The following is a 14,516-nucleotide window of genomic DNA, read 5'->3' as shown; positions in this document are numbered from 1 at the left end:
ATGGTAATGATTTACAATATACACTGTAAAACATTATTGTAAATATAACAAAGATTATTGGAGTATGTTTTACTATAATATTTTAGTCTTTCTACTTCAAAATTGAATGTTACTTGTCATTTTTTTGTAATTATATGTAAAATGTACAAGTAATTTTGGAGTGAAAATTGTTGCTATTTTTTGTGTAGTTTAACCAATGCATGACGTATCATGAACTATGAAGGGCAATCTTTAATCGTTCATTATTAATTCACATTTGTTCATACAGTTGTATAAATTCACATTAAATTAAAAAATAATTTATACATTTGTAATATTAACCAAAATCAATAAGTGCTGTTATTTATTTATGTTAATGTTTGCTGTAGCATTAACTGATATTAACATATAAAACAGTGTTACATTGCTAAAGATCCTGACCTATTAAGGTAATTGTAGAGTACATTAAAATTAAATTAATTATATAATTATGCATTTTGTTGTGGGTGTCACATGTCTGTGTTGAGTTTCTTTTTTTGACCTAGTTTTTGCCTGTGTCTTGTTAAGTTCATCGTCACCACCTGTTGTTTCATTAATTATCCCATTAGCCCCTGGGTTTATAAGTCCTGAGTTTTCCCCATTTCAGTTGCCAGTTATTGTCTATGTTACACGTTTTTGAGTGGACTGTTATTGAAGACTGTTATTTTGGATCATCTTTGATCTCATCTTCCTCCTTGGAGCTCTGTAGCAGTGGGACTGTATAAGACAAAAATGTGGTGGTCTAACTTCAGAAAACATGAGACAAAGTACCATTCAAAGGCAGAATTTCTTGAGAAAATAAGTGCCATTTAATAAAAATAAGCACTCAATCGGTTTTAAAAAGTAAAAAAAAAAAAATCAGATATCAGATATTTGGACTTTTATGAATAGGCATATTTTTTAATTGACAAAAAAAGCGTCTTACTATTTATAATGTTTGACAACTTTTTAAAAGAAATCTGTCATTTTGAGGTCATCAGCAGAAGTAAATGAGTATTTACGGAACGGTCAAATGCTTTTGTGTTTCTCTGACAGGTCACTGTCAGACTTGACATTAATTCCACATTCTTTTGTGTGTGACATCATAATTGAACTTTAAGCACACAGACCTATTCAGGTATAAATTAAGCATATGACGCAAAAAAATAAAAAATAAATAAAATTTCCCCCTTGACGCGATTCAGTAGTTAAATTGAACCCTACGGACAGGCTTTTGAACACTGACTTGTCATCAGCAATGCAAACTGAGATACTGTTGAGATCTTATCTGAAACTCTGAGACACACTTAAGATTTACTGCACTATCTATTAAATTTTATTACTGTCTAGGAAACATGATTCACATTGTTATTTGTCTTTCCTTTGGGGATTTTGGGACAGTTTTCATTCAGTAAAATGTATATATATATATATATAAATTATTTACAAAATGTATTATATTTGTAAATAAATAATTTTCAATTATTAATCAAAATAACCATTATGTATTCATTAAAATATTTTAGAATTTTTACTTAATGGTTACACTAGATATTTTTAGGGTCATTTTTTTGCTTTAAGAAAAAAGTTTAAATGTTTTTCACATATGTGTGAAATGTATCATGGTGTCTTCTATGCCATAAACAATAGAGATGCAATAAATGAGTCAGAGAACAACGGCGTTCACACATCACAAAACCCAATGACTAGCATCTCTATAGAGCTCTGACTGAATAGAACTGCGAAAGCCACAGGGGTTGAGCTATGAGTGTGTGTTGGGCAGAGCAGAAGTGTAAAAATGTTAATTAAAGGCTATTCAGTTAGTACAGGAGGGAATTTCCACTACATGGATAATAAGAAAAAAGGAGGAAACCAGAAACAACGACAAGATTCTATACTTCTTTGACCTCTAGTGCAAACAGAATCATTACATATTTAGGCCTGGAAAATAATGCTGCTTAACAGGTGATTTTCCCATCAAGCCTGGCAAGTCAAGGTTAATTCAACAAGCAAATGAACCTGTTTTACGACAAGTCTCAGATTCAATTTAAAAGGCCCATCTCATTTATTCTGTAAACAATCTCCTCCTTTTCCGCAGTCACCTGACTTTTGTTTTTTAACACAGTCATGACTTAAACATGTTACACACCCATTATGAAAGGAGTCATCTGGTAAAGGCATAGTTCATCCAAAAACGGAAAACTCATCATTTCATTACCCAGAATGTCTGTCTTCCTTCTGTGGAACGCAAAAGATATCTTGAGAAGCGTCTCATTGTTTTTTGTTCATACAGTGGAAGTCAATGGGGACCAGTGTTGTTTATTAAATGATCACAGAATTTTCATTTTTGGGTGTATCTCTTTAACACAGAAAACTTTTTTGTTAAGAATATGAATAAGTACACAATTCATTTTCACCGAGATTCAAATAGGAGTCACATGATGTTTTGTTTTCCTACAAGCATGCTTTATAAATTTCCCTAAAAATTTCCATTGAAATGACTTGACTCATGAAATGCGGGTGTGTGCATTCTGAAAAACAGGAAGTGTCCGATTAAGTGTACTGACCTGTTTACTCTTCCCTGACTCATCATGCGCTACGGTCATGTGACTTTCACCACTCTTTTTGAAATGGACCACATGGGTTCATCTGAGTAACGTTCACTCCATGTGAGCCTGCATAGACAACAATGGAGCGCTGTGCAGCTTAGGGTTCAAGCGGTATATGTAAACACACACTCACACACAGCATATTTGACTTTCAAAGCAATCCAGCAGACTGGGAATGTTTGAACACAAAAGATTTTCATAGTCTGTTGCTGTTCCAGGGGTTGGAACGGTGTTTGAGATCAGCTTCAAAATACACTTGAGGAATCTCATATCAATATGCATATCTTTGATCAAGCATGTTCACCTACACTGGAAAACATTATGTAGGAATTTCACAGTTTTCACTTAGAGTTAGTATATCACAAATAATAGCAAAGAAATAGCAAGTAGGCTAACACATTGAATTAGACTGAGTCTGATATAGAATTTATTGTACAACATACTCCAAATATCTGAATTTACAACTTTGAAAACTCTTTTTTTTTTATATATACTGCATTGAAATCCTATGAGATCCTACAGCAGTCATTTGAGCCCAGTAGTGTTAATGTGAAATGTTGCATCACTTTCGGCACTTTCCTGTGTATTTACATAAATGGAAATGTTTTTTTTAACTTTTGGTCAAATTAAAAATAGTGGCCTTGCAACTCTTTTTGCTTTAAGAGAAAGAATCTCACAAACATTTTATTGCAGTTAAGCATGTGTTTTCTTTAAATATGTATGGCTATAACAGTCCTCTGCACTGTAATTCTAAAAACAATTAAATATTTTATATCAATATAAATATGTATAAATATTTACACTGTGTGTATTTGTTGTACTGCCTTTAATGTAAAAAAACAAACATTAAATTGCAGTATTTTTACTGCAGTATAAACATGCTAATGTGAATCTAATGAGTATCACCACTGAGAATAATTACTGCAAATGATTGTGGTAATTAACATTTAAAAAAAAAATCCAGATTCATTATGGTATTGAAAAGTTGCATATAATTATCATGGAAATTGTGTCAGCAATCAGGATACCAAAACATTATAATCCTAACATTCTTTTTAAAATATAAGTTCTTATTATTATCACTTTCGATTGTATTGTAAAACGTGACCTGGACCTGGAAGTTTGTGAACATTATTTTAATTGATTTTCTTTATAATTAAGTTTATTTTAATTAAACTAGGATATACACTATATGACTAAATATATCATTATATACGAATGAATATACAATTTCAAATTAAAAAATATTTAAATATCGTAATATTTTAAAAAGTTGTAATATTTTTTAATAATTAAATATTTAATAAGATATAATAAAATATTTTAAACAATAATCATATTAGTTTTACGTAAAATCTAAGTGATGTCAAAGTTACTTGACTACTTGCTTTATCTTGCCACTTAAAAAACACTTACAGTTGAAGGCATAATGAACTGCTGCAGTTTGTTTGAAACAGCACTGATGTTCCTGTGTGTTTTCAGGCTCTAGATTGATGTGGAATTACACTGGTGTTGGTTCAGCAGTTATAGACCTGATCTGAACAACAGCAGTCCACAGAAAGCACGTGTCTTGATACAGCGAGTGATATTGCTGTAAACTGCTGCTCAGGGGTCAGAAAAAGCGCAGGCATGGAAAATGTTCAGAAAATGTTGTCCGTTTGCCTCATTAAAGTCAACAGTACTTGTTGAGGCACCCAGACCCAGATCGTTTCACTTTCATGTAGAGGTTCGATGTCTGTCTGACTGGTATATTCCCAAAGTCAGGGAAAGCTCATTTCTTTCCATCTATTCATCTTTCGCTCTAATTGAGGACTGGCCTGACCTGCAGTGACAACATAAACATGTGAGAATGTGGCATAGGGTTCTGGGTCAAAACCTTATCAGGGTTCAGATTTGAGGTTTGAACCAAACAATGGACCTCTTCACCATTGTCAAAAAACACATTATCCCAGATTGCTTTCTGTAGTTAATAATTAATAATGGGTGAAAGTGTTAAGTTAATTACTAAATAGTAATTCGATTAAAAATGCAAATGTGAAATGTAGGGCAATTTATGATTAGGTGTAATATCATTCCCACCCTATCAATAATTTATAGTTGAAGCGATATACAGTTACAGTTTATATGGCCGTAGTGTAATTCACTATTGAACAACTCCCCCTTGTGGTGCATGAGGTTTTCGTTTGTTAGGGAGCAAATTATATTTTCTTCCTAACTGTACATTATTACAGATAGGCAGAAAAGATAAACGACATTTAAAAATAAATAAATAAAGATTTATGAACTGGCAGAGGTGGTTTGTTCAGATAGTTTGATAAATGTACAATAAATTATTTTGAGATCTGTGTGTGATACCAAACTGGAACCATTGTTCTTTAGATGTGAACTAAACACATTTCTCTTATCAGAAATATTGCTCTCTAACGCGAGTGTGAATAGATGTTTGCTTTTGCACCTGGTTGCTCTGTTTTATGAGGATTTATGGTGCTAATACAGAAACTGTCTCTTCTCATTTCTTCTGCATTGATCTTCTGAAGAGAGTGGACGGAGTTTGATTATGAATAAAACGAATGACTGTCCATCGCTGAACAATGCAGGACCTTCAAGCTTCAACGTCACTTTTGTGTCTCACTTTGGAATGTATAGGACAACAAATTAATATTTCAAATGATCTTTTCAATATCTAACATACTAAAGTCTATAATATGAGTTGTTACAGTACGGTCATTGTATGCCAAACAGTCCCTATGAGAGCCGATAGAGAACTGCATTTATTGATGGATATCTACACTCACCTAAAGGATTATTAGGAACACCTGTTCAATTTCTCATTAATGCAATTATCTAATCAACCAATCACATGGCAGTTGCTTCAATGCATTTAGGGGTGTGGTCCTGGTCAAGACAATCTCCTGAACTCCAAACTGAATGTCAGAATGGGAAAGAAAGGTGATTTAAGCAATTTTGAGCGTGGCATGGTTTTTGGTGCCAGATGGGCCGGTCTGAGTATTTCACTATCTGCTCAGTTACTGGGATTTTCACGCACAACCATTTCTAGGGTTTACAAAGAATGGTGTGAAAAGGGAAAAACATCCAGTATGCGGCAGTCCTGTGGGCGAAAATGCCTTGTTGATGCTAGAGGTCAGAGGAGAATGGGCCGACTGATTCAAGCTGATAGAAGAGCAACTTTGACTGAAATAACCACTCGTTACAACCAAGGTATGCAGCAAAGCATTTGTGAAGCCACAACACGCGCAACCTTGAGGCGGATGGGCTACAACAGCAGAAGACCCCACCGGGTACCACTCATCTCCACTACAAATAGGAAAAAGAGGCTACAATTTGCACGAGCTCACCAAAATTGGACGGTTGAAGACTGGAAAAATGTTGCCTGGTCTGATGAGTCTCGATTTCTGTTGAGACATTCAGATGGTAGAGTCAGAATTTGGCGTAAACAGAATGAGAACATGGATCCATCATGCCTTGTTACCACTGTGCAGGCTGGTGGTGGTGGTGTAATGGTGTGGGGGATGTTTTCTTGGCACACTTTAGGCCCCTTAGTGCCAATTGGGCATCGTTTAAATGCCACGGCCTACCTGAGCATTGTTTCTGACCATGTCCATCCCTTTATGACCACCATGTATCCATCCTCTGATGGCTACTTCCAGCAGGATAATGCACCATGTCACAATGCTCAAATCATTTCAAATTGGTTTCTTGAACATGACAATGAGTTTACTATACTAAAATGGCCCCCACAGTCACCAGATCTCAACCCAATAGAGCATCTTTGGGATGTGGTGGAACAGGAGCTTCGTGCCCTGGATGTACATCCCACAAATCTCCATCAACTGCAGGATGCTATCCTATCAATATGGGCCAACATTTCTAAAGAATGCTTTCAGCACCTTGTTGAATCAATGCCACGTAGAATTAAGGCAGTTCTGAAGGCGAAAGGGGGTCAAACACAGTATTAGTATGGTGTTCCTAATAATCCTTTAGGTGAGTGTATATGGATGATAGTAACTGTATGAACATTATTTAAATTTTATTTTCTTTATAATTTAGTTTATTTTAATTAAACTTGGATATATATGATTAAATATATTATTATATTAATGAATATACAATTTTAAATTAAATACATTTTAAAATAGTTAAAATATTTTAAAAGTCGTCATATTTTTAAGGATGAAATATTTAATAAAATATTTTAACAATAAAGTTTTAAGCAAAATCAAAGTGATGTCAAAGTTATTTGACTACATAAGCTCATGGCACTTTATCTTGCCACTTTAAAAATACTTGAAACTCTGAAGCCTCATAAAATTGTATACAATATATATATATTGTAACAAATTAAATAAAAACAGATGTTGTTGTTATAATGATGAAAACATTTTTACAGTGTGCATCTTGGCTGTCTGGATGAAGACCAAGCAAATGTTTGAAGCAGATTTGTTGATGGAGTGTGAGATCTGCTATCTAGACTGACTGTATGGAGGTCAGAGATCAGATGTGATTTAGGCCTGTGATGGCCCATGCCAGGCCAGTTGTGAACGGCGATGCACCCAGCCTGTGGGATTTTGGGTAAGCATGTGGAGTGTTTGTGTTGGAGAGGATGTTTAGGGATTGGTATTAACTCACACCCTATATGGCCCCTCCTCCACTGCATCATAGTGCCAACCTGACAGCTCGTGCACTCCAGAGAGCTATATCCGGGTGTGTGTGTGTAAGTAGCTCCTTCAACCACCAGCTGGCAAGGTCAACATTCACCAGTTAATCTCTCCCTCTGTCTTTCTTTCTGTTTGCTCTCCCTCTGTTTCTCTCTGTGTATGTTTGCATTACTCTGTAGTTTCACGAGAACCAGAGTTTATCTCTTTGTTCCAGTCTGGGACCTCAGTTCTCTCTCTGGGTGATAAGCAGGAACAGAACAAATTTTCATCACTTTTTCATGCACTGGTTTTAGGGGACTGTCTGCTGGATTCTGCACACACTCATTGGTTACTGCTTTATCTACAAGTCAAAATATTTATGTACTGTGTGTATGTGATGTCACAGCTGAATTTTCAGCATCATTACTCCAGTCTTAAGTGTCACATGATCCTGCAGAAATCATTCTAATATGCTGATTTGCTGCTCAAGAAATATTTCTTATTATAATCAAAGCTGAAAATAGTTTTGCTGCATTATATTTTTGTGGAACCCTTTATGCATTTATTTCAGGGTTCTTTGATGTTTGAACTTTGAAAGTTCAATAGAACTGCATTTTTAAATAGAATATAAAGCTATCACCTTTGATCAGTTTAACATGTCCTTGCTGAGTAAAAGTATTTATTTTGAATGGTATATAACTAACTACATTTTCTGAAGAGATTGTGAATGGTGCAAAAGTTGCTGCTACAGTGCTGGGGCCTTGCCAGGTTCCTGTTATGTGGTTGTTAGCATGTTCGGGGTGGTTGCTAGGTAGTTGCTTACTTGCCATGGTTGATCACCATTCAGAAATAAATTAAGAATTCCTGAATTTAAATGGAATTTGAATTGATATAGTAAACGAGATGCTAGAAACTTTCAGTAGAAAATCCATTATTTTGGATTTCAAAAAGCCTTGAGGTTCGAATGTTAGTTATATATATATATATATATATATATAGAGAGAGAGAGAGAGAGAGAGAGAGAGAGATGAATAAATAGGTAGACAGATTGATAGATGCTATAGGAGTGCCACATATAAAAATTTAGAGTTAATTATATTTAAAGGGGTGGTCAATCAGCCATTTACAAAGGTTTTGTTGTGTTTATGGGGTGCACTTTAACATGTGTTCATGCTTTGTTTAAAAAAAATGCTTTGTTTATTTTTCACATATGCAATGGGCTCAGATTGGTTAGTAGGCCCAGTGTGTTGAGATTCACTAACCACCTAGTGCATGTTGTCCGGATACATCACGGTCCTTACCATTACGGGTAGTTGCATGTGCAACATGGCCCCACCCCCTCTGCTGCTTGCTGTGGTAGGGTTTATGTAAATTGTAGGGTTTGTGATGTCACAAACCCAGGAAGAAGCTCTTTGTAGTCCCTACCAGCCATTTGTTGTAGAGCCTCGTTCAGACTGTCAGCCCAAATCCGATTTTTGTGCAAATCCAATTGAAATCTGATCATATTTAAATAGTCTGAACGGCAACGAACTACATCTTCGCGACGGCAACATGTTGTCATGTCGTAAGACAATAACTGTATTGCAAACTGTATTGCTGTAACTATTGTTTTAGCGTAGGCATAACAACGCAATGGCATTACCATAGAAACCAATGCACATTCTGTAAAAACTAGTGCTGTCAATCGATTAAAAATAATTAACTAATTAATCGCACATTTTTCTAAAATTAATCGCGATTAATCCCACCTAACATGAAAGTTTTTAAATATACTTTTATATTGCAATAATTTCACATTCAATCTTCAAATGTACAATGTTGACATCAATACTACTGGTGTCTCTATAAAATAGTTTTTCCCCTGAATATTTAACCATTGACTGTAGCCATTCAGTATTACAGTATAATTGAGAGCTATCAATTTTAACATTTATTACACTTAACTTCTCATTTAAGTGAACTTTAAACAATCTTTACATGAACCCATTATAATAAATGACATATTTACCTATCTGTACCCCTCAGCAGAAATATACAGAAAATGAATAGTTACCAAACACTAAATTCTAGATTAAATATAGATGAACCCCTTAAAGCTATAAAAGTTATTGATTCCCTCTTTTTTCTTTTGTTCTTGGATTAATATACATCACAGCAGCTGGTTATTAGCTTATTTGCCTGCAATTGCTTTAAAAGCTGCTGCTGAACGTGACGCGGATCTGACATGCATCTTATTTTCTCACAAATATCTTGACCTTTTCTGACCCTCTTCTGGTCTTAAAGTCTGTACTAATGAGCGGACGAGTTGAATCGGGTGTTTTAGATGAGGGAGACAGTGCTGGGGTGCCTCTGGACAGTTTTTATAACCATTTCAGAGACATGCTCTTATAAATGTGACACATATATATAATATTGCATGCATGCACACAGTTTTAAGGCAGCTTTAATCGCCTTTTTGGTAACTTCATCAGTCTTCATGCCTTAACTAACGGCATCACTACAAAATTGCATGCACGTAATTTCTTTCGCTGTTTGATAGGAAATGATACAGGCTACAGCGAGCGCTATGAGCACAGTATCTTTTACGCGCTCGTTAGACTCAGAGGCGACATTAGAGCGCGTCTGAAACGTCTCCCGTTTGATGTGGTCATAAAGGCATTCTGCATCTAAATAAACAATCCTTTTCAAGAAAAAAGTGACAGAGGCAGCAGTTGTGAATGGGGTGGCCAACCCTAGCCCCGCCCCTGCGTTAATTGGTTAATCTGAACAAATTAATCGCCTGCGTTAACGCGCTAATTTTGACACCTCTAGTAAAAACGAAAGAGTCGGACACACAAATTGGATATGAACAGTTGCGATACCCTGTGTGGACAGTCAGTTGTTTAAATCAGATTCCATCCGGATATACACAAAATCGGATGGGCTGACAGTCTGAAGGAAGTTTAGGTCTTAAAAAGCGAATTCTGTAAAAGAAAACATCTCCTTTTGCATTGAACTTTGAGCGTTGTAACTTTGCAAATGTTGTTTATGGTCAAACAGCAACATTACGCACTAACTAAAGTTAAAAAAGTGAAATCATAATCAAGGACCCCTTTAATATATCCATTTAATATGTTAACTTTTGGATCAGGGTAAAAGAACACTTCAATTCCCAGAATGCATTATCTGCATTGCAATTCTTTACACTGCTGCACAGTAAATTCCTCTTACTGTCATTCCAGTTCAAATGCATGTGGGGTGTAGCCAATTTAATTCAAATTCAAGTCCAACTCATGAATTAAAATTGAGCCAATTTTTCAGTTCTGAATCATGCACAACCCCATTACTGGCTCAAGTCAGAAGAGTCCACCTGCAGGTCTCTAGATATGGCTTGGGTAATAGTGATGCTTGCCTTTGCAAGAGCTGCTAATTGCATTATTTCATAACCTGGACCAGCACTGTAATATCAATTAAACTCAGCCAATTATGAGTGTGCATTTGTGTGTGTGACAATGAATGTGTTAATAACCAAATAAACCTTCAACCATCTTTCTCTCTCACACACATCAGGAGTGTGTGGTAATTAAATAGATAAGTCTGCGTGTCAGATTTGCTTCTTGTCCATCTTGATGCTAACTCATGCTGACTAGCTCATTATTGGACAGCTATAATCGCGTCCCGTCGTCCGGTCTGCACTGGGAGTCACATGGACATTATTTTCATTTCTGCTTCCCACCGGGTTTTCTGTTTTTCTTGTCAATTTTCCACATGACAGCTAGAATCTGTCATCTTTATACGCTCTGTGTTTTGTGACAGCACGACAGCATGTTGTAATACTGTGTAAATGTCACAGTGTGCAAAACAACGTGCTTTTGTTTTCTCTCTCACATGCACACATGGGCATTGCACGTGTAAACGTAGGTGTGTTCGACTTCATGCAGCGCAGCACAGACCTATCGGCGATGCAGTCGGGGGCGGAACTGAAAGCGGAGACGTGAAGTCGGACTCTTTCTGCTCCAGTTAGTGATGCTCTCGCAGTGTTTGGATACTCATATCACAGATGAAGTGAATAACATGCAATATTTGTCAAATGCACGGACGTTTCAGAAATGTTTTCATGAGCAACAAACACTTTTTATATACTGCTTAATACAGGGTTATCTGTTCAAGAATAAAGTTCAACATAAATTATATACTATTTATATATACTATTTAAATACCAATAAAGTGGGGGTATATTTGCTTTTATCAGTGTTTTTTATTATTAAATGTAACTCAATATAACATTGTGACTATACAGTAAAAAAGCTTTTACTGTTCTAAAAACAGATTTGTGAGCTGTATTTTTTATTATTATGCAAAAATTATACAAGGGTTTGTACAAGCAAGTACAAAAACAAATAAACATTCATAAGAATAAGTGAAACAATTCATGCCAGGGGTACAATTACAACAATTTTAACAAAAAGCTTCATAGGTCTTTCTTGCATTTTTGTTCTTAATTTGATCAAACGTATCGAACCATATCGTTTAATCTCTTTTATAAAATTTTCAAAGTTTGGCTTAGCTTTAGTCCATTTTTTCACATGAATGTGATATTTTCCAAGTAAAATAAGATTTGTGAGCTGTATTGGATTTGAAAATGTTAGAAACAGTGGTGAATTTGGCCTATCCTGAAACAGCTGTGTGGTCATCAGCGCATGCAGTCGCTCTGGAGAAACTGCGGCGGCTGCTCTCGAAACTCTCTCGCGGTACTTTGATGCCACACGTTACAGTAAAGTTGCGTCGGCACCGGTTCAAGTCAGACACATTTTCTAACCGGCATGCACTGCTTCAAGTCAGCCGCCGATCGGTTTTTATGGCGCCGCATGAAGTCGAACACACCTCATGTCTGTGGCCTTGATATTTCAGTGCAAACTAACCAAACTCAATACAGTTTATCCAAGCACTAAATGTGCTAAAATATCAGTGCTTTGTATTTAAATTAAGCCATTGTTCTTTTGATCCAAACACACCTTTCTATGTAAATTAGCTTCATTATAGAATGAGCATGCTTGTCGCAAGTACAATTGCCTGTGAAAAGCAAATGGTAGTTAGAATTTAAATTATAAGAAATGTTGTGATACACAGCTGTTCACAATGGTCAGTAAAATCATGGTCGAACAAACACAGACAGCATTAAGGGTGGCAACAGTGGGTTAATGAAACATTGTAGTAGACATCCACACAGACAAAACGCCATAGAGGTACATTAGTTTAATCCACGTTTTTGCTGTATCTTTCTTTTGTTTCAGCATAGTCAGCAGTCAGGGTGATGCACACACGTGCACAGAGGCATTTGTGCCATCTCAAACACACTCTTACACAGAAGGAAATCACATGGAACAAAGCAGAACAGTGAGTGATCAGATGGTATTGTATTTGCCTAATGAAAGTAGATTGCAACAGTGGCAGTGAGATAAACGCTCAGGCCCTTTGTTTGGTCGGTTCACTCTATTACGGCTAAACACTCTGACATTTAAGTATGACATTTCTGTCATCAGACGTCCTGGCAGTACTTTGCAGCAGATCGAGGTGTTTAAACCCATCAAATGCTAAATTTCTCATCCAAAACTTGTTAAAAGTGTTGAATGAAATAAACGGCCTTAAATACATCTAAGACGTAAGGGGACACCGACCAGATTTGTCATACTTAATGGTGCTTGCTAAGGCACTATTAACTATTGTTGATACTTTAAGGGTTAGAAGCTTTTCAAATGAAATCATGTGGATTGTTTGGTGTGCTGTTACTTTTCTAAGCAAATGGACGATAAAACCATGATTGCTGTGAGTTTTGCATAGGTAAGCGCCACTCATGTTTTCTTCAGATAATGTACATGTCGTCTTGACTTTAATAGATTGTGTAGATGGAGCTCTTGCATTAGACTATATAGCACACACACACACATTATTTGCAGTGCTGCAGATATTATGGTCTTGTCAGGCTTTTCAAATGTCAAGGGAGGACTGGTTCCTGTTCACTGGGCTGACACTGTACAGCTGAACCAAAACCTTCCCTCCATGAACCAGTCAAAATGCCAGCGCACCCCAGCAACCGTTCACCTTTAGCATCTCAACATCTCCCATATCCTCCTCTCCCTGAAATTCTGCAATTCCTCTGCCCAAAATTAAAGAAACGGATCATCTGTTGTTACTGGTGAGTAAATGTGCATCATATTTAACCTTGCTCTGTGAAATGTTGCATGTTATAAAAAGCAGGACTAGATGTAACAAAATATAATGACAACTAAATAAATGTCAGAAGCAAATAAACTAACCATAATTAACTGCTTTCAAACAGCCTTTTTATGGATCATCATTTTATGATAATGAAAGGAGTGTTGGGAAAGTTACTTTGGAAAAGTATAGGTTAAAAGTTACAAGTTACCATATTTTAAATGTAATAGGTAGTGTAACTATTTCAATTACTTTATTAATGTAACTTATTACATTTAATTACTTTATGAATACTTTTCTAAATTTCTAATGTTTTCAACTGTTAATCATTTTTGACACATTTAAACCAGGCAAGGATAATCTTACATTAGTATTTAAAACTGATTACCGTCGGACTTTCGAAATCCTTCATCACTTGAATTAAGATTATAATAATTTTAATTTTAAAACACAGCAACCACAAAATCAGACTTATTTTGAGGTCATTCTGAGGATAAATACAGATTTAAAATCATAAGATATAGTTTAAAGGGGTCTAAAGGGGTCATATGACATTGCTAAAAAGAACATTATTTGGTGTAATGCAATGTGTTTGTGTGGTTTAAGGTTAAAAAAACATTCATTTCCAGATACTGTACATTATTGTTGCTCCTCTATGCCCCGCCTTTCTGAAAAGCGTTTGATTTTTTGCAAAACTCATGGTTCTGAGAAGCAAGGCGTGCTCTGATTGGCCAGCTATCCAGTGCGTTGTGATTGGCCGAATACCTCAAGCGTGAGACGGAAATGTTACGCCCCTTACCATGTTGTGATGCTGTGTCCCAGTTCGACAACACAAAAACAATAAAACCCATTATAAATGAGGCATTTGTTGCATCCAGTGGGGACAGAATTACTGATTATAATGTCTTATACTGTATACTGTTTTTTTTACAGGTCGTGTTGCATCACGCCACGTAAACATAACCATGTCTGCATTTGTGATCGGAGAAACGACAAACAACAAGCACTACTCTACACTGCACAAAACTTACATTTGAATCGTCAATGGCAAATTCTTTAA

The sequence above is a fragment of the Barbus barbus genome, assembly GCF_936440315.1.
Source record: "Barbus barbus genome assembly, chromosome: 17".
NCBI classification, from domain to species: Eukaryota; Metazoa; Chordata; class Actinopteri; order Cypriniformes; family Cyprinidae; genus Barbus; species Barbus barbus.
The sequence above is the reverse complement of the archived record's forward strand: the minus strand, read 5'-3'. Positions refer to the sequence as shown.